General features: G+C 46.2%; 1 pseudogene; it reads right to left on the reverse strand.

Annotated features, from left to right (window-relative positions):
- Positions 1 to 16,815: 16,815 nt before the first annotated feature.
- On the reverse strand, positions 16,816 to 16,935 carry LOC136659878 (5S ribosomal RNA; annotated as a pseudogene).
- Between the last annotated feature and the right edge of the window lie 3,742 nt (positions 16,936 to 20,677).

The raw sequence follows: 20,677 nt of genomic DNA on the forward strand, positions 1-20,677 counted from the left end.
AGTGCTAGACGCAGCATGGGGGAAGACCAGGCCCTGGCAGTTTCTGCAGAAAACTTCTGCAGTTTCTGTGCCAGTAGTGTAGCAATGGGGGTGGGCAGGAGGGGTGATCTGCCCCAGGTACCACGCTTAAGGGAGTGCCCCTTCATGCTGCCCATTCCCTTGCTGCAATTAGAGCCTGACAAAGCTGCTACTGCTGCTGCTTCTGTGTGAGAATCTAGACCCTGGGAGAGGGACTACCACAGTGGACACCTCAGAGGTGTGTCCTCCAGTGTGCTGTAGCTGGTAGCAGTGAGCTGCTGCTCCTGCACTCAGTGAGGCTTTGGGATTCCAAGCAACACGGCGGCAGTGGCACTTTCTGAGGAGCCTGCTTACCCAACAGCAAGCAACCGATGCTGCATCTCCTTGAGGACTTGGCAGGGAGGCTGTTTGCTCCTTCACACGAAGGCACAAAGCAGGCTCTGGCCCATCCTGTCACCATGTAGCGTCTGATCCCTAACTATGGATAGTGGGGAGAGGGAGGGAGGGAGGGAGACAGACAGACAGACAGTCAGAGTTCCATGGAAGAATGGCAAAGATGGAGACCAGAAAGTAATATCAAGGGGGAGGGGGAGCACTGAGACTTAAGCTTAAAGACAATTGCCACTCCTGGATGAGGCAGGATCTCCTGAGTAAAATTCAGGAGAGGAAAAAAAGATGAGAGAAGACTACCAGAGGAGAAGGGGGAAGAAAAACAAAACTGAATGGAGCCAGAAAGGTGAGGGTGAGGAGATGCAGCCACACAAAGGCAACCAGAAGAAACAGAGAACTGTGAGGGGGGGGGGGTTGAGAAAAGAGAGGTGAGAGGGTGTCACCTTCCCCGGATGTCAAATGCACTATCAACACCACTGCTCTGTGCCATTTCCTGACCTACAAATGGGTATTAGTGGGAAGTGACGCCTCCTGGATTTCCCTCACAGGCACCAAAGTGGCTTAAGCCAGCCCCATATGGGAGGTCTGCAACCACTCATTCTGCCATGCCGGGGCCAAGGGAGTTAACAAAGAGGCTTCATTACCATGTCACCTAGATGGAGCCTGCACTGATAATGGTGATTTAAACGCAAAGTTTGCAAATGTATCACGCTGTAATGAATATCTAATTCCACAGCTTTGTCATCAGTGCAAACAAGGCTGTGCTACTTTATGTTTTTCTGTTAACAGGTTTTATGAATTTTAATGGGCAATCTCTCTCTCTCTCTCTCTCTCTCTCTCTCTCTCTCAGAAAAAACAACCTCACAGAATCAACTCACTTCTTAAAAATCCTCTTCTTTAATGTTACTCCTTTTCTTCTCTCTTTAACCTGAATGGATGAAAAGGCCAACTGACCTCCTTGGTGCAGGGAATCAGGAGATAATGTCTGGAACAGAAGTTGGAGCACACCTGGAATCTATAACTTTTGTCTTGGAACTGGTAATTTCCAAGTTATAGGCCACAAGAAATAAAGAAATGAAGGAATTACTCTGTGTGAATTGAAAGCACCCACCCTCAGAGGAGGGTATTTGTCACATATCTGCATGAGTCACTACTCTAGATGCGATTGAAGCAGCAAATTATGCAACGGTGTGGGGGTGACCCTAAGGCCCAATTTCAGACCCTGGCACCCCTACTTAATAGGATCCCAAACAGCAGAGCTGGGAATGACCTTTCTCTGCCTGAGATCTCAAAGAGCCATGGCTCATTGATGTCAAGTCATTGGTTGGATGAGTCAAAGGTCTGACTCAGTGGCATTGCTAGGGAGGTGTGGAGGGTGCGGCCTGCACTGTGTGATGTGCACAGGGGGGTAGCACACACTGGGGGGGTCACACACTAAAATTGCGCTTTGTAGGAATAATATCATCATGTTATGTACCATTTGATAAGTAATTCACAGCAGAATGCAATGAAAAAAATCCAGAGTGAAATAGCTCCATTCTATCAAAAGCTATGGCCAAAAAACCAGAAAACAAAAAAGCAACTCTTAAGTTAAAAAAAAAAAAAAAGTACATTTTCTTAATTCAAAAAGGACAAATGAGAGTGATTGTTCGAAGAGCCAATGAGATGTTATTATGACACAGCACAGAATCAATAAGGTGTTAGTAAGGTGATACCCTTGTGGGGGAGGGTGACACAACTGGTGACCAAAATCGCTAAAATATCAGTTTGTAGGAATAATACCATCATGTTATATATTATTCAATGCATGATTTATAGCAGATGGAATGAAATAAACCACTTTGAAATCTCTATTCTATCAAAAGATACGCCCTAAAAACCAAAGGGGACAGGGCGATGGTATATCACCACGACCACCACCCAGGTTTTTGTCCCACCCACTGCATTGGAGGGGGTCCATCATGGGGTTGACACACTGGCCTCCTGCACTAGGTGACACAAACCCTAGTGACGCCACTGGAGTCTGACTAAGCAAGAAGGCAATGATATATGCTTCATATTATTCAAGGACCCAGATTTAGGGCCCAAACCTATCCATCCCATGTCTATGCAGCCACACGGAAAACTAGTGGACCAAGAGACTTTGGAAGACAAAGGGGAATTCTTTTCCCTTACCCCACCGCAAACCTCCCGCTCTGCATCCTTGGATCTGCACCAGCTCTGTAGTGGGTGTGGTGGAACCAGTGAAGGCTAGGGAGCCCTGCTGCCTCTTGCCGCAGCACTCCTAAAATGGCTGCTGACAGAGTCCTCCGCGCACTGTCAGCAACCATTTTGTGACAGCAGAAGTGTTTTCCACTGTCACAATGTAATCCAGCTTGTAGCCCAATTCTAGAGAGGTTGGTTCAGTTGAGAGTTGGTTCAGCTGAAAGATGGCAACTGAGCCAAGGTCATCCAATAAGAACTGTGACCGAGTTGGGTTTGAACTTGAGCCTACTCTGGAATGCGAACCCCTATATCCCACTGGCTTGCGCTGATTGATCTGCTTTGGAAGCTATTAGAGCAGCAGGTCTCAAACTGAACAGCTGCAACCCAACCCGTCCTCTGCACTGGGTCATGACCCAATGCTCAATGTAGCACTGCATAGTATTACTGGGAGTTGCCAGACATTGCTTCTGGGTTGCGCCAGGCCTGTCACCCATTCTATTGACCTCCATGGGTGCCAGAATGCCTTGGGGAAGCAAATAGGAAGTTGTGGAAGCCAACCAGAAGTCACTTCTGGTAACTTCCCCAAGGTACTCTGGGGCCCGCAGAGGCCAATGGTCATGGACCCGCTGTGACCTGGAAGCAGCCTCCAGAGGCTCCCAGTAATGCTTTGCGGTGCTACCTGGAGTATCGAATTGCTTCCCTCTACACATTGAGTCATGATCCACCAGTGAGTCTCAACCCACAGTTTGAGAGACGCTGCATTAGAGCACAGAATTGTCTCTGTGGCAGAAAGCGAGAATCCAGGGATAGGCCACAGGAGAGCAGAGGGGGATGAGCTGCAGCCCTGCCTCTTGCCCCAGCTTCTTTCCCACTTGCAACCCCTGTGGAGATGAAATGCATCCACGGCAGTGGCAGGTCTTGTGCCAAGCGGTGCTTCATTTCCCTTGGAACTGACAGAGCTGCCCAGCCCCCACCGGGCCATGTTAACAGGTGGCCCAATTCATTCATGGAGATTCATTACCAAGAGATCAGGAACTGGAGCAGCGCTTCCGAGCTGCAGCCACGCACTCCTGCCTGAGTTTGTGACGGGGAGAGGTTATCCATTACTCAGAAAACGTGGCCCACCATGCGCATCACTGGGCAGGCAGAAGAGGAATGTCACACTTGGAGGGCTCCGTAATTTGTCTTCCATCACAATTTGATTTCTCTGATTTACAAACCATCACAGTCAGTCTCACATCACAGGTGAGAAGTGTTGGGATATGGCTGGTCTAGAAGCTCTTTCATTGGGTCTGACAGCTGTGCCTGCCAATGCTAGATGTATATGGAAGAGCTGAGGTCACTCAGTGGTAAGCAAAGCCCTCTGTGCATGCTTAGTGAAACTCCGACTGGTATTGTTTATCCTGGTAGCACAGGAATGATGATTGAAATGAAGGCAACATGTCCATCTCATGCTCCAAAAGATACGTTCTTCCTCAGGCAGCTGCCAGATCAATGGATAGCCATCCACTGTTGGGATAAGCAAGTTAATATTGCTTCCTTTAACTCCCCACCCTCCCCTTTGCTCAGTTAGTTAATGCTCAGGGATCATGTTTTCAGAGTAGGGTGAGATACTCTGAGATACCCCCCCCCCCAACGGGGTCAGCTCCAGGATGTCAGTTTCTGGACTCAGGGAAGCTGGGGGGTAAAGAGATGGACATGGTCAGAGGCAGCATACCTAATTCTGGGGGTTTAGGGAGCACTTTGGTTCCTTTCTGCACATGTTCCAAGCTTCTGAGTCCCTTCCAGCATTAAGAGTATCTGCACATTGCCCCTCTCTTCCTGCTCTCTCATTCTTTGGTTTTCTCTTGACATTCAATTGGGGCTAGGAAGCTGGGCTTTAAAAAAAACAAAAAACCTGAACAGCTGGGGGGTTGCTAAGTGAGTTGCTAAGCAAGAGGCAAGCAAAAAGAAGACGCCATCCAAGCAGCGCTTAACCAGATCTCAGTCAGCAGTCCAGCTTCCTCAGCTAGCAACAGCCGCACCCAGCAACTGTCCAAAACATGGGCTCTGCCCACGGACTCCCTGGCACACAGGCAAATGGCTCCTCTTCACCCCCCTTTCCCAGTGTTAACAGCAACAGGCAGATGCTTTGGCAGGATGTTCCCATTATTCAATGATTACATTGTTTACCTGCTCTAGGAGAGGTGTGCATGTCTGATCCATATTCATTTTTTCTTCTTGACATCCCTTTGAGATAGGCCACGCTGAAGGATGGTGGCTGGCACATGGACATCTAGTAATTTTCATGACTGAACTGTGATTCACCAGAGGCAGGGTGCCAAAGCTGCCCTCCTTGTCCAACATGAGGTTAAATACTATCCTTGCTTCCTCAGCAGCATGATGAGCATTCATTGTTGCTTTTCCTTCTCCCATACTCACTGGCTTTGAAAAGGGAGAGAAAAATGGGGTAGAGGTGTGGAGGAGAGCAGAGTGGCAAGCTAGAGTGTATTCTGGGAGATGCTCCAACAGCCCACCACTCTCTGCTCCTCCACTTCCTCTTTGGCTCGGTTTCTCCCTTCCTTTTCAAATTATGAATGCCTGGTACCACCTGCCTGAGTCCGCCACCTAACAGGCTTCATGGATGAGCTAGTCTTTCAAGGTCAGACCCTTTAAAAACTACATGCAGGGCCCACCCTCCAACGAGCTCCATGTAAACAGGGTCCCTGGCAGCACTTTCGAGAAGGCAACACAGTCAGCTGCCCATCCACCTATTGCTCACCAGCATCAGCATCACAAAGGAGCTGCTGCCACCAGCCACCTTCCTTTTTCCTATCTGCCTGCTTTTTTAAAAGGCAGAAAGAGCCAGGAAAAGAAGGAGAAAGTAGGGAAACGCCATTCTAGACTTCCAGGCTTGACTTCTTTCCCCACTTCTTTCTTCCCTTCTCTGCCTTCTTTGTTTTTTGAAATGGCAGAGAGTGAGAAGGAGGAAGAAAGGGGTCACAACGACAGCAACAGGGTAAGCGGAGGGAGATCACCAAGGAGATCTGTGGGTGGGGGAGAAAGGGGTGGTAGGATGGGCAAAGAATCCATGGGACTGGTGGGGGAGATCCAGGAGGCAGGTGAGCGGGAAAGAACTAGGAGGGGGCTGGCAGGAGAGGCCTGGAGAGAGCGATGTGAGATGGCAGAAAAAACCCAGGGTGACTGACAGTCTTAAATGTAATGGCACCCAAGCGATGGATGCTTCCAGAATTTTCCCTGGACGGCAGTATCCCAGCCTGCTGGTAACATGGAGGGAGCCAGGGCAAGATGCTAATTCGCAGCAGAAGGGAACTTGAAGCTGCAGCAAATGGTGTAAATGCCAGGATTCATTTATATAGTATTATTTTTATCAATAGTTTAGACCTGCAGTTTTCAAACTTGCAGGAAGTTTGAGGACTGTAGTAAGTTCTTGCAGGGGAGGGGAGGAGGCAGCAAGGGTGAGGGGAAAGGAGCAATGCAATCCTCAGGATCACATCGTAAAGGGGGCAGCAGGGACTGGCATGTACTCCCCAGTCCCTGCAGCAGCCTCCCTGGGGTGTGGGGAGCCCTGAGCGAGTGTCTGCAGAGCTCACCAAAGCTTAAAAAGTGAAAGTGCAGCGATCGCGCCCTGCCTCCGCAAAACCAGTGAGTGCATGCCAGTCCCTGCAGCCCCCTTAGCAACACGATCCTGGGGATTGCATCACTGCCTCCCCCCTGCCTCTGCCCTGCCCCTTAAGGGGAAAGAGGCCAGGGCCCTCTGGCTGGGGCGTCGCAACACCCCAGTTTGAAAAGCCCTGGTTTAGACATTCTCCTAGTTAAACTGAAATTCAAGAGGAGTCGGACCTGGGAAATCCATTCATCCTTAATCCAGATGACCTGAAGCTAAGGCTTGAGTAGTGCCAGATGTTGGTGACTAATTACAGCAGAGAAGTATCACCCCCTTGCCTTGTGTGTGGGCTTCTGAGAGGCAGATTGTTGGCTGGCTGGCTGGCTGCCGCTGGAAACAGGATGCTGGTCTAGATGGACCTTTGGTCTGATCCATCAAGCAGTTCTTATGTCCTGGTAACATTCATATGCTCCAAGGAGTTGAAGGCGGTGTGCATCCTCACGGCAACCCAGCGACATTGGTTAGACTGAGAAATACCACCTGGCCCAGGATCGTATAGCTACAGGGGGACTTGAACCAAGGCCTCTTCAATCACAGTCTGACACACTGACCACTGTATTACACTGGCTCTCAAAGAGGCTTTGGGAGCCCTATGACTTTATCTTGTTCTTGTTTTGATGCAACTTCCAATATTGCATCATATGAACATATGAAGTTGCCTTCCACTGAGCCAGTCCCCTGGTTCATCTAATTCAGCATTTCCTGCACTAATGGACGGCAGTCCTCCAAAGACTCAGGCAGGGTCTTTCCTGGCTCTACTTGGAGATGCTACTAGGTACTGAACCCTGGAATTTTTGTCTGCAAATCATATGTTCTACCAATGAATTACAGTGCCTCCACATGCATCAGTTTTGGGAGGGACTGATTTCCACCTTTCCAGTTTTATGAGCAGTGCTGACTATTTGCAAAGACACCCGGAGGTGCCATTCTCACCCTCTAGCAGGAAACCCAAAGTTCTTCAAGAGGCAGCAGCTGTCTCCCAACCCCCCGAGCTCCTGAGACATCTGTTCTTCCTTCTTGAATTAAAATTCACCAGATTCACTCACCTGGGGCTGTCCTATCAACAATTCTGAGCAGGTTTTGTATCCACAACTGAGCAACGATCTGACAGTAAGATATGGATTTATCCCCATGAAAGGAGCAGCCAAGCTCAGTAACACTGTGACCTTTCCAACCTGTAAGCAGCTGGTGGAGCTGGGTAAACCACACTAGGAAATGTCAATGGAACAGTACTGGAGAGACCACACCAGGGGGAGAAAGGAATGGATTTTAAAGGGGAGACAAGGAAACAAGGAACACACCAACCTTCAGTCATCATAAATAGGGATAGAGGCTGCCTTGATCCCTGTTGACACACTGCTTAATTTAAGGGCACGTCAAGCAAGAAATGCTTCTAAAGTCTCTCTGAATTTCGCTGTTCTGAATGGCCTCATCTCTTTTCCAAAGTGGAACAGATACTGTACATGAAGGATAATCCCGTTTTCTTTTTAATTTCCAAATTTTGTTCCCCCATACTGTGCTTGGCAGTTAGTTTCATGATGCTGTTTTTTCATGCAATTCCTTCTCTGAATTCCAATGCATTTGTCTGCAAAAAAAAACAAAAAACCTGTCAGTGCATGTAGTCGTATCAAGACCATTGGTGTTTTACAGGAGCGCATGGAAGCATTCACACAACGCCACACAAAAGGCATCTTGATGCAGGCACAGTGTTGATCCCATCAAAATTGCTTTTTTGCGGCATGTTATAAATGTTCATGTGCACCTCAGTAATTAGTGGGGAAGAGATAGGCAATAATAAGCGCATTTTAGAGTTGCTGCTAGTAGCGCATGTTCTAGTCCTAGAGTTCATTTTAGAAATTCTTCTAGCTGAACTGGAATTTAAAAGAAACGGAACACATGGTGGAATGAGATGCATATCATGATCCCATGCTTGTTTTTCACTTATGAAAGGCACTTGCTGAGGGGGAGGAATTTGATTCTGATTGGACTACATTATGAGGGGGACCTGTAACCCTTTGCCCCACTATTGCTTGATCTGGATTCCCCTCCCCACTGTGGCTGCTTTTTGCCTCAGTTTGGTGCCAGTGGGAGCTTTCTGTTCAATATCGGGACCATGGTCGGGCAAACAGCTAACACCGCCTCCGTCATCACACCATGGTCCTAGTAAGGATTGGACTCTTCTGGCTGCTATTTGTAAGTTGGAAGCAAACATGAGAACAAAGGATTATGCAATCAATCACCATCTGGCTGAGATCAGAATCAGAGGGGTGATAAAGGAATGGGTAGAGCCATGCACCCCCGCACCAAGCTCCTTGGTGAAAAGGATGGAATACGTGGTAAGTGAATAACTTTTTAAAAATGATATGTGCAAGGCCTTGACTCAACTTGGAAAGCAGAGCTGCCATTCTAGAAGGCCTTAACCCCATATTAAATTATGTTAAATAAAATTATGCAAGGATGTACTATATTGTGGTTGCATACAGCATAGGTGTCGTATTCTTCGTCACACTCCCCGGGTTTTGGGGTGCTCAGAGTTGTTGATTCTGAACCCTAGAGCCCTCAACGATCCCTGTTCGGTAGTACTGCCACCACCCTGTAAGAGCCAGTGTCTCAGTCCAGGGATACTGAGACCCTCTAGGCTTAACTGTATCCCTTGTAGGCACTGAGCACTTTCTTTACTTAAAGTCTCAGTCCTCAAGTTACTAGTCCACAATGAGGATTTGGTAGCTTGCTGAACGGTTAGGCAGGATTCTGAACCTTTGTCCCCAACAGACAATGAACCAACATGGTAAAAGGATTTTTACTTTATTAAGTACATAGGGTTACAAAAAGTTACAAAAGGCAGCAAATGCTAGAGGCATAAAAACTTCTAGGAAACATATCAGCATAAAATAATAAAGCTAACTGGCTATCTCTATTGTTTCCTAACTCTCACCTGGGTCATCTTCTTTTGTAGATCCTCAGTTACCTATGAGACCACATGGTCCTGGCGGGGCAGGATGTGCACCCACCACCTATCTCACCAAGAGACAAAGACTAAAAGACTTTAGTCTTCCTACGGAAGTGGGGCTGGATGCTAGCCCTCTCAGCTCTTCCCTCCCCCTGGAGATCTACAGCTGCATTCCATCCTTGATGGGCGTCTTTCTGGCTGCCTAGGTGCTACAGTATCACCTTCCATTGAGTTGTAAATTCCTAGCAGCTAGGACTGCAAGCCCCTTGCAAGCCCCTTCTGTGTTACTGGGTTACTTTGGTTCAGGCTTTGCAATGCTACTAGGCCTGAACTGCACATATTCATGACAATAGGGAACTGCACTCTGTACATATCCCAAATCATTGCCCTGGAACTCCACACAAATAACACAAGACAGATACATTTAGTAATATAGGCCACATTTTTGATGATCATCAATCAGTTATGCAGCAAATCCAATTTAAGGGGCCCCTTCTCCCCATAAGTGTGGGCACATACCTGGAAGAGACAGGATTCCTGTCATTTTCCCTCAGGTGTTATCATGCTGATGAAACCTGGGGTAGCCAAATGCCACCCCAGCTTCTCCACACCAACTCCTGGCTTATCTGGCTACTAACAGAAAATCTCCAAGGTTTTAGAGGAAGCCCTACCTGAAACTGACCCTCCCTACCTGGAAGTGTTGCAGATTGAATCAGAGACCTTTGGCATGCAAAACAGGTGCTCTTTCAATGAGCTACAGCATTCCCCCAATGCAGTACTGTAACTCACCCCCATAACACAATAAGTGGGGTCCAAAAAATTCAATCATGTAAAATGAAGGGTCATGTTATTATGAGGTCAGTGAAAAGGAATCTTTTTAGTAGGTCTTTCAGAGATTGGGGAAAATGTTTTCATTTATCCTCTTCTAAACTGCAGAGTAAACCATGCAGGTTTTCTTCTTTATTCCACCCTTTTAGAACAGTCTCACTAACACCAAGTTCTCTGACCAGCTGTGTTTGCTGTTTTCCATTCTTGATCTGATCCAGAACATTTAATTTTTCTTGAACAATAAAGGGCTTCTGTTTGCAAGTCAATTTATCCTTAGTTAAGTACAATAGTGCAGTGATTCTCAAACATTTTAACATCGGGACCCATTTATTAAAATGACAATCTGTTGGGATCCAGCAGAAGTGATGTCATTAATCTGGAAGTGATGTCATGGCCAGAATGAACATCATCAATTTAGGCTTCAAACCTATGCCGCAATCAGCAAAAAATCCCATTATACAGCACGCTCGTGCTGTTATTTTGCATAGCTCGGAATTAAAACATTCCAGCTTGGAAATAAAATCAGGACACAGACTTGGATCTTTCTTCAACCACACAGTACTCCACCCTATATACCTACCTGAATATAGGTAGTATCCCTACCTATATTCAGGGCAAAACACCATGCCTCTCTCCCATGGGAGCCCATCCTGCCCAACAGTTCTGTATCCTGTATTTTCAGCTCTGTATTTTCAATGGCAGCTGAGGGCCCAATTCTATCCAACTTTCCAGCAGCAGTGCAGCTGCAATCCAGCCCCAAGGTAAGGGAACAAATGTCCCCATGCCTTGAGTAGGCCTCTGTGACTGTCTCCCCACCGCAGGATGCAGTGCACACCCCACTATCATGACTGCACTGGCACTGAAAAACTGGATAGGAATGGGCTCTGAGCTAGGGACTACACGAAATTGGCTTGTGAAATTGGCTTGTGACCCATCTAGTGGGTCCTGACCCACATTTTGAGAAATGCTGCAGTACTCTATGAAGACTTTACTCTGTGTTATATTTCACTTGTTACATTAATACTGTATTAACTACTAGAAAGAGGGGTGTGGTGGAGAATGCGAGCCAATTGCATTTTATGTGATTTATGTTATCACAAGGCGTGTTCTGGCAGGGTTTTACTGTACTTATATAGAAAGAAGAGAGGGGCGCAGCATCCCATCTATTCCCCCTGCTTTTAGTTTTATCCTCTTCTCCCTGTATGCCAGTTCAACAGCACCTCATATCATCACAGAGGCTTTTTATCCTGGCACATCACATTGCAACCACTAGGAATGGTCAGATTTCGCCGTATACAACCAAGGTGCCTAGGAAGGGAGAGCAGGAAGAAGAGACTCGGCTTCTGGTTCTGCTGTACCCCCAACAAGTCCCCGCTCCTTTATCACAAGCTCAGATCAAATGGCTTTTTGCTCTGCCTTGTTCATCAAAGATTTATCTGATGAACTCCATGGCTGGGGAACCGAGGCCTGAATCTCCCAGCTCAGTTTCCTTCGATGCGATAAGGCAGATCTTCTTTTTAATCTCGTCTTGCTCTGCTCTTGTCACCGAGCTGGCCGGTTTTAGTGTCATGCTGTGGATGTCCACGGTCCTTGCAAACCAAGTCATTGAATCCCCCCCCCCACTCACACACAAATGCAGATACACAGCACACACCTCCAGTTCCCATCACAGATTTTCAGCTGCATTAAATCACCCAGTGAGATTTACAGTGAATCTCACCTTTTTTGATGGAAACAGCACACATTCCGGAGCCCTTGGGTATCTGTTCAATTTTGTGTCTTTGAATAAACTGCCTTGGTGTTTAGCTAGTTGAATCTGCTGCCAGAGCCTTCTGCCTACATCTCTGCTCTTACTTCAACAAGCCAGAAGAACCCAAAGAACATCAGCGTGCAAAGAGAGGGGACAATAATGTCATGACATTTTTGAGTGGGAGGAAATTGGATGGAATTTTGACATGATAACATGACAAAGTGTTGTTGAAAAGTCCTGTCCACCTTTTTGCTTTTACTTTCCCAGCTATCAGTCCGTTATCATCTGGGGGTCTCAAGGTTTAATTTTATATTTATGTTTAGGTTAACAGAAAACAGAAATATTAAATTTCAGTTAATTTTTAAAATTCCATTTTAATCTAACATATATACAGTATGTGTACACACACTCAATTGATATACACATACACATACCCACACCATTAAATAGTCTACACCAAGCTCCAAAATAACTCTGATTTTTGTTGGATATTTGAATGTTGTTGTCTGCTTGTTTGGTCTGCCTCTTGGCCTGGGTGCTTAATGATGATTGACAGCTTGGGAGCCATAATTAATTCTCACATTAATTTATGTTATTAATTCAGAATCAAGCCATTTTCATGAGTATTCTCATATGTACATGTGTGCACTGTGCACGTGCACAGTTTATATCCCCTATCCTAAAATAGCTTGCAGGTCCTACCTGCTTCATGAGTTCATCTTTTGCCCCAGTCCACTTTTCATCCCTTCCAAGTCAGCTGGAGTTGTAAGTGCAAAGTAATCAGCATAGCAATGGCTTTTGACTTGAAATATTGACAAAGTATTGACAGAAAAAGAGGTCTATCTTTGAGGCATGAGAATACTTCAATGGAGGAAGCAGAAGTGTTTTCAACCATCACTGAAGCATGGTTTATTTTTAACTTCCCTGTACTCCTGCTCCCATATTCTTAAGGCCTTTTAATCACTTTTTAACTGTTTTTGAACAAAGTAAAAATAAAAGATTTTTAAATGTTAAAAATGCCTACTCCTCTCTTACAAACTTTTTCCTTAAAGTTGTGCATCAAGTTACAGCCCAATCCTGAGCTGCCTGGAGCTCCCAGACCCGGCGGCTCCACGGAGAGCTGCCACCGGATCCTACACCTCCCGTGCTACTGCGGGAGGCTCCTACCCCCGAGTAAGGGAAGCAGCCCCGCAACTCACTTTAGCGGCAACCAAAAGGCGAGCAGCCCTGCACGAGCGCCTAGGATCCTGCGGAGCTCAGCTCTGTGGATCTGCCTCTCCCCGTCCCCCTGACATGCCTCCCCCATGCCCTCGGCCATGCCTCCCCGGAATGCCCCCCATGCTCCCAGACACGCCCCCGCCTCCCGTTCTGCAGCCCGGCGGTCCAGGGGACCGCGGAGCTGTGGAACCCGGGCAACCACCGGGCTCTAGCCCAGTGCTGGGCTAGCTCTGCCAAGGAGCCTGGCAGTAAGCCCCGCAAACGTGCCTTACGGCACGTTTGCGACTGAAGTCTGCTGCATGGAGCCATGCCGCAGACCTCAGAATTGGGCTCCTTTTCATTTATCTTTCATATTTTTATACTGCCCTTCCTCCAAGGAGCTCAGGGTGGTGTGCATAGTTCCTTCCCTAATTTTTGTCCTAACAACAACCCTGTGAATGAGGTGAGGTTGAGAGTGACTGGCCCAAGGACACTCAGCAGTAGCATAGCTAGCCACCTGGAATACAGAGCAAAATTAAAAATGATACCACCTGTCACATGCAGAAATTACGTCACTTCCAGTCTGATAACACACCCACAGTTCTTTTTAAAAAATTGAAAAATAATAAAATCTGCTTCCTCCTCCACCCCCAGCCCCCTTCCTGCTCACCCCCAAGACACACAAGGGGTGATTGGAGTCTGGCCACTCGCTCCCCTTGCTCCGCCATCTCCCCCCACCTCCTCCTGCTTGCCCCTAAGCCCCCTGGTCACCCTGCAGGCCCCTGGAGAAAGGGGAGCAAGTGACCAGAGACAGTGATCCCATCTGCCCCTTTTTCTGGCACTTTTTTGCAAGTGGCGTGAGTGGCAATTGCGCATGCAGCTAGCCAGATTGTTGCTCCCAGGCAGTGTGCAATCCAGTGCAATTGCTACCACTGCACCCCGACACCCCTCAACTGCACCACTGTCTCCCAGTAAGCTTCATGACTGAGCATGGATTTGAACTTGGACTTTCCAGGTCGAAGCCCAACTCCAGAACCACTATATCATTCTGGTTTTCAATGTGGCAGTGGAATGGACCTCTGTGGCTGGGGAACTGAGACATGAATCTCCCAACTTGGTTTCCTTCAATGTAATAAGGCAAGGGCTTGCTTTCCAGAGGCAAAGCTGGCACTGACCAGGTAAGGAGGGAGCTGCAGCTTTCAGGAGTTGCTTAGGCTGAAGAGTGAAGCTGAAATTCCAGGCGCCCTTGTGTCACCTGACAGCTGCCAAACTCAGACGCTGCAGTACTGCATTCTGGTCACTTGGTGATACCTAAGAACTGCCGAGAGCAGGTAAGCAGCTCCCTCCTTCTTCAAGTTGTCATGACAGCAAGAAAATGGTTCCTCAGTTCCACTACTAGAACCCCTGTTTGAGACCCAAAATACTTTATATTCTGGGAGTTACAGTTGAGTGATGGTAATATGTATTAATATTGAGCAACCCAGAGAACATATAGAACACAAAACCAGTGGCTACAGGGGTGGTGGGGTGGTAAGAACTGCAGGTGCCGCAATGTGCACTTGCCTTCGGAGCCATTCCAGGCAGTAATAGCAACACACGGAATCATGGGACAGCTACAGGCCTGCCAACTGTTTTCCAACTCTATCCGCCCCGGTGATGGGCAGATGTTTCTTTAACTGCACATTTGCACATGCTTTCCCCGCATTGATGATGCCCATAAACTGAGCTATCTGATTGCATGTGGATTCCTACTGAGTCCAGAAATATAATACACAATTCCACAGAGTTCCTTAGTTCAGTGAAGTAAGTAATAATGTTAGCCACAGTGAGCTCATTTGCCAGTGTGAATGCTCTTCCCTTCCCCAGTTCTTACACCGTCATTAATTGCTGCCTGAGTAACAGCCATGAACTTTGATGCCCTTTTTATGTTGCCAGAGACAACCTTCTATCTGCAACACTCGAGCGACCTTGAGGTTTTTACTGTGCCATCAAAGTGCCAGCTCTGGGTGAGAAAAAGTCTAGACAGATGGAGAAGGAGAGAAAGCAAAGATGGACAGGATCTACCCCCATTCAAAACAGAGATGTTTCACAAATTGTCTAAATTTCTCCCCAGATTTTGGAGTTCATGCAGCCCAATCCTATACATGCTTACTCAGAAGTAAATTCCATAGTAATCAATGGGATTTACTCCAAGGAAAGGACATAGGATTACAATCTTAATTACCTGATCTAGTTTCCAAAGTAGAACTAATGCACACTTACCTGGGAGTAAGCCAGGTAAACAATGGAAGATATTCATTGTTCCAATATTGTGCATTTCCAAATTTTGTATGGATCATTGTGCATGCAGAACTCGCCACAGCTTGCCATTCTTTCCTTTGTGTCTTTTCCTCCCTCTACAATGTAACTGATGCTCACATCCACACAGGTAAAATACTGAAAAAATCCTTGTGATTGTATATAATGGAAGGCTTAGCTCTGTATATTGTTATTGACTAACAGCCCACCAGACCATAGCATGCAGCCACACCAAAAAGTCTTTTACTTACCTCCTGGTAGGCCACCAATGGATCTTCTCAAATCCATACTATTTCTCTTGCTGGTGCAAGCCTGAGGAAATGAAAGGGGTGTGTCAGGCATAGGTGTGTCAGGCATAGAACAGGGATAGGATCTGGTGTGCATTAATGCCACTGAGATCCCCCTCCTACCCTTGAACTGCCTCCTGCCTCCCCACCCTCCACAAACTACCCATAGTCAACCTCCACAACCAACTTACATGATCTGGCTGGAGTTGGATCCATCAGTGGTGTGCATGCCAAACTTCTGGCCATCTGTGCCAGTGGTGCAGTGGTGTACCATTTATGGTGGTGCTGTGGCATTTACAAGTTCCACATTGTAATCAGCCCATAGGCTTGAGCCATAAAGCTCAATAGACATGTCTGACAGAGGACAGAGCTTTATCTATGGGTAGCCCTTTGGGAAGTTTCTCTAGACCTTTTGTGTGGGGAGTGAACGTGGCCTGGGAGTGGTTTGCCTCATTCTGTTCTTTCTGATTGGTTCAGAAATCTGTGTTTAAATTGTTTTAAATAGTTTCTACGTTTTTTAAAAAATATTTTATTGTTAGCCACCTTGTGACTTTTCAGGATAAAAATGGAAAAAATCAACCAATCAATAGGGCATCTTCAGGACAGCGTCCAAATGGATTGAGCCCCATGTATCAGCCCATTTCTTGCAATAGCACATCAAATCTGTTGTGTGAAGTAGCCATTCGCCTTGCTTTGGGGCCAGGTGTCCCTCAGCACAAGGCACACCATTCCAAAAATGAGAGGTGCTGCTGATGAATCCAAAGTCTCTTGGCCTAGACTTGCATACTGTAGCATCTTTCTTAATTTGGAAGGTTCATTATGGTGGGAAGCTTCCGGCATTCAAGAGTTCATTAAAGGAAATGGGCCATTAGCAGAGGGTGAAGTAATTTCGGGGGATTGCTTGGCTCATGGCTTCCCTCTGGCTTTGTTTCTCCTATAAGCGCATAATGGGAATAAAAGGGAAATGAGGGAGGAAGTATGATGAGGGCAGAAAGTTTTAAACATGAGGACTAGGAACTTAAGGGTAAAGCCCAGAATCAGTACAGAATAGTGTGGCAGGAGAGATGAAAATGGGTGGCAAAAGGAGACAATGGTGGGAGCTCTAGGACTGAATAAAGGACTCAAGGAAGGTGAGATGTGGGTATTCCCAGCACTGCTGAGGCTTTGGAGGTGGGGGGACCCTTTCAATGGTTGGCAACCTTCAGTCTCGAAAGACTATGGTATAAGCCTACAGCACCCGGTATTCCCAGGCGGTCTCCCATCCAAGTACTAACCAGGCCTGACCCTGCTTAGCTTCCAAGATCAGACGAGATTGGGCATGTGCAGGGTAACAGTGGCTGTCAGACCCTTTCAATATTTCAGTCCTTCAGTCCTAATTATCACAATGTGATATCCATCCACTGCCAATTAGCTGCCTGTAGCCTAAAATCATTGTTTAGACTCTAAGACCTTGAAGATCCTACCACGTCATTCTGCTGCCTGTGTAGGCTACACCACAGACAGAGTGGCTTACATGCTTCACTAATGAGGACTAGGTGCTTGACACAAATTCCAGCCAAGGAAACAAGCACGACATCTTAAGGAAGGGGCTACCACATTGCGATGGCAGCAAGATGTTAGTAAGGCTGTGGGTTATTTTTCATCGCCTTTCTCCCTCAGGGATCTTGTAAGACTGGGAGAGAAGGTGGAACTGCTTTCCTCTTTCTGCTGCTGCAGCTGCCAGAAAATTTACAACGTGCACTTCATAAACATAAGTGTTTCTCAGACAGCTGTTGGTAAACATTACAAATTATTCTGTCTCTTCCCAAGTGCAGGGCCTGCTTGTGCTATCCAGCAGCAAACCGTGGAAATGGCATATTATAGGCTTCCCTCCGAGGGAAATATATCCTTTTTTATAGGCTGAAAGGGGCAGAATGTTGGAGGGCAAACGCGACTCTGGAACTTCCACTAGCCTGGGGCATCTTACAAGTTTGATGTGGTGAAGATACAGGTTAAAAAATGTCAGGAGGGGAATTCGGGGTGGGCCTGAATAGATAGATGCACCCCCACTTAGCTATATTAAAGGATGGGCCAAGCTGACTCAGATACATATGATACCAATTTACTCAGTATTAAGTCCCACTGTGTTCAATGGAGCTTACTTTCAGGTAAGTGTGTACAGAATAGCTTAGGTACTGGAACACTTAAGTTCCAGTATTTAATTGTGAACCTAGGTTTAAAAAATATATATATATATTCAAATAATGAAAATTCAGTTTAATATATTTATTTTACTTTAATCAGAATGTGTGTGCGTGTGCACGTATATATATACTAGTACTGTTCAATAATCTACAGCAGGCTCCAGAATGTCTCTGATTTTTATTTATTTTTTGGTAGCATGATGTGGTACAATTGTTTGGTTCATTTCTTAGCCTGTGGGCCCATGAGAAAAAACTTGTGTCATTATTATTAATTTAATATCAAACAGTTTGGTATGCAATCCTCTTTTAGCTTCTGTACACACAAGTTACACTCCCTAGTCCAATATGGTTCAAAGGGCCTACCTTCATCTTAGTTAGAATTAACACACTTTGAAATTAAATGTGTCTGTCATGGAGTCCCCTCAAAGTATTTCTAAGAGTTGTATTTTGGGAAATACTAAATCTTCCTTTTAAGAGATTGCTGGTCTTCTGATGAGAGCTGGTACAGCATAGGAACTAAGAGACGGGGCTATGAATTTGCCACCCCCTCAGACCCCTCCTGCTTCACCTTGCCTCATGGTGTAACCAACTTGGAGCCAAGTTGGTCAGGATTTAAAATAGTTCCCCAGGATGTTTCTGCTGAACTAGATCTGCAACTTCACCAGAAACTTATTCAAAGGTGAAACAAGGACATCCTAAAATGAAGAAATCCCACTAAGCAGGTGCTGCTCTTTTCACTTCCATTCTGTAGCTGACAATACCATGCAGCAGGATTACATAAGCACCCATCCACACATCTTTGTCTGCAACCTTGGAGAATTTCTGCCAGTCTGAGTGACAATACTGAATGAGGTGGACCAGTGATCTCACTCTGGAGAAGGCGGTTTCCTATGTTCTTTAGGAGCATCTGTAATTTGATGGCGGAGCATTTGCTTTGCCTGCAATTGGGTGCCACACATGGAGCATTTGCTTGCATGCATTTGCTGCATGCAGAAGGTCCCAGGTTCAGTCCCTGGTAGCATTTCCAGACAGGGCTGGGAAAGACCTTTCTCCATCTGAAACCCTGGAGAGCTGTTGATTGAGGGAAGTTCTTTTCCCTCTTTTACAACACCAGAAAATTGACTGGTGAATGTATCCGAACAGACTAAAGGAAATATTTCTTCACCCAGTATGTAATTAATCTGTGGAACTCCTTTCCACAGGAGTATGATGGCACCAGGCATAGAGGCCCTTAAAGGGGGATTGGACAGATTTATGGAGGAAAAGTTCATTACAGCTTAGACATCATGATGACTGCATGCAGCCTCTGGGTTTTAGAGGTCACCTATTTCTGAATATCAGATACAAAGGAGTGGCAAAAGGATAGTGATCTTGTTTGCTGCCAGAGGCATCTGGTGGGACCAATGCTGATCTGCCACGGCTTGTCTTATGTTCTTAAGTTGTCATTTGGTAAATAAGCCACCTGTTAGTTCACCCTTGACCCCATTTATAAACACAGAGATACTCTTGACCTACCCCCCAAGTGGTTTTGAAGGCCTGCTAGTTAGCAGCAGTGCTTGCATTCAATATTACATAGGTATGAGAGCCAAAATATAATTAAAACAGAAAAGAAGGCAAACACTTAGACTTGTTTACTTAGCTTGAAAACCTGCTGCTTCTTGATCCCCCACTCTTGCTTATATCCAAGATATTTGTGGTGCTTTGTCTCCATCTGCTCACACAATTGGTGTGGTCGCACTGACCCACGCACCTTCCTAACTTGATTCAAGATGGAGTGAGAAGATTTGAAGTCTAGCAGCTAAACAGTTTGTGGAAAACCAGTTTCAAACTTAATACCTTTTTGAAGTTACTTGTAAAAATGCACGTATTCTTATATCTTGGATTGGTTGTTCAATATGCTCAGAGATACACAAGAACAAAGCATTTTTTCCTTGTAGTCAAAAGACTACAAAACCTATGAGGCATTGCCATCAACATGAAATCTGTACAAAGGTATTGGGGGGGGGGGTCCTTTACACAAAGCAAGCAAATAACCCACATTGTGATGATAGCAAGGAGTGCTTTCCACCCATTTTGTTGACTGAGGGAGCAATCCTAACCCCTTATATCAGTGCTTTCCAGCACTGGCATAGCAGTGCCAATGAGACGTGTGCCACATCCTGCAATCGGGTGTCACTCACAGAAGCCTCCTCAAAGTAAGGGAATGTTTGTTCCCTTACCTCAGAGCTTAATTGCCCTTATGTCAATGCTGGAAAGGGGTTAGGATTGCGCCCTAAGAGGACTGCAGCTGTTTCTCTAAGAGGGAAAGTGATATATTAATATAAGCATGGATTATGCAGCTCTGTGTGTGTTTCTTCTGTGTAAGGGGTTAACCCAGATTGAGACTGGGTGGAGAAGGGGGTTTAAACATTTTGTACTTGATATGGTTGTGATCCAGATTGGCCACCTGCATGCACTATTTGACCTGGGGAAAATGCTCCCATTGATTCCACTGGAGGTTTCTCTCAGGTCAAATACAACATACAGGGTTTGCTGATCGAGATCAGGATTGCATGTGGGGCAAAGGGCAAAGGGATTAACAGCCCAATCCTATCCACACTTTCCTGGGAGTAAGTCCCATTGACCCTAAAGGGACTTACTTCTGAGTAGACATGCATAGGATTGGGCTGTAAACTCCCTCCCCACCATCATGGGGATCAATCCAGATCAAACCCTTCACTTCTCCAGAAAAAGTGATTGTGAGTTAGTGCTTAAGAAGATGTCTAGTTCAAGGGTGGACAAATTTTTTGGCCCAGGGAGCGCAATGGGGTGTTGAAATTGCATAGAAGACCAAAAAAGCACATTCCATTCTTTAAAAAAAAAAAAAATTTCAGTGTCCATTTTTCCTTTTTTTTCACTGAAGTT

This window comes from Tiliqua scincoides, chromosome 8 (genome assembly GCF_035046505.1).
Source record: "Tiliqua scincoides isolate rTilSci1 chromosome 8, rTilSci1.hap2, whole genome shotgun sequence".
Taxonomy (NCBI): domain Eukaryota; kingdom Metazoa; phylum Chordata; class Lepidosauria; order Squamata; family Scincidae; genus Tiliqua; species Tiliqua scincoides.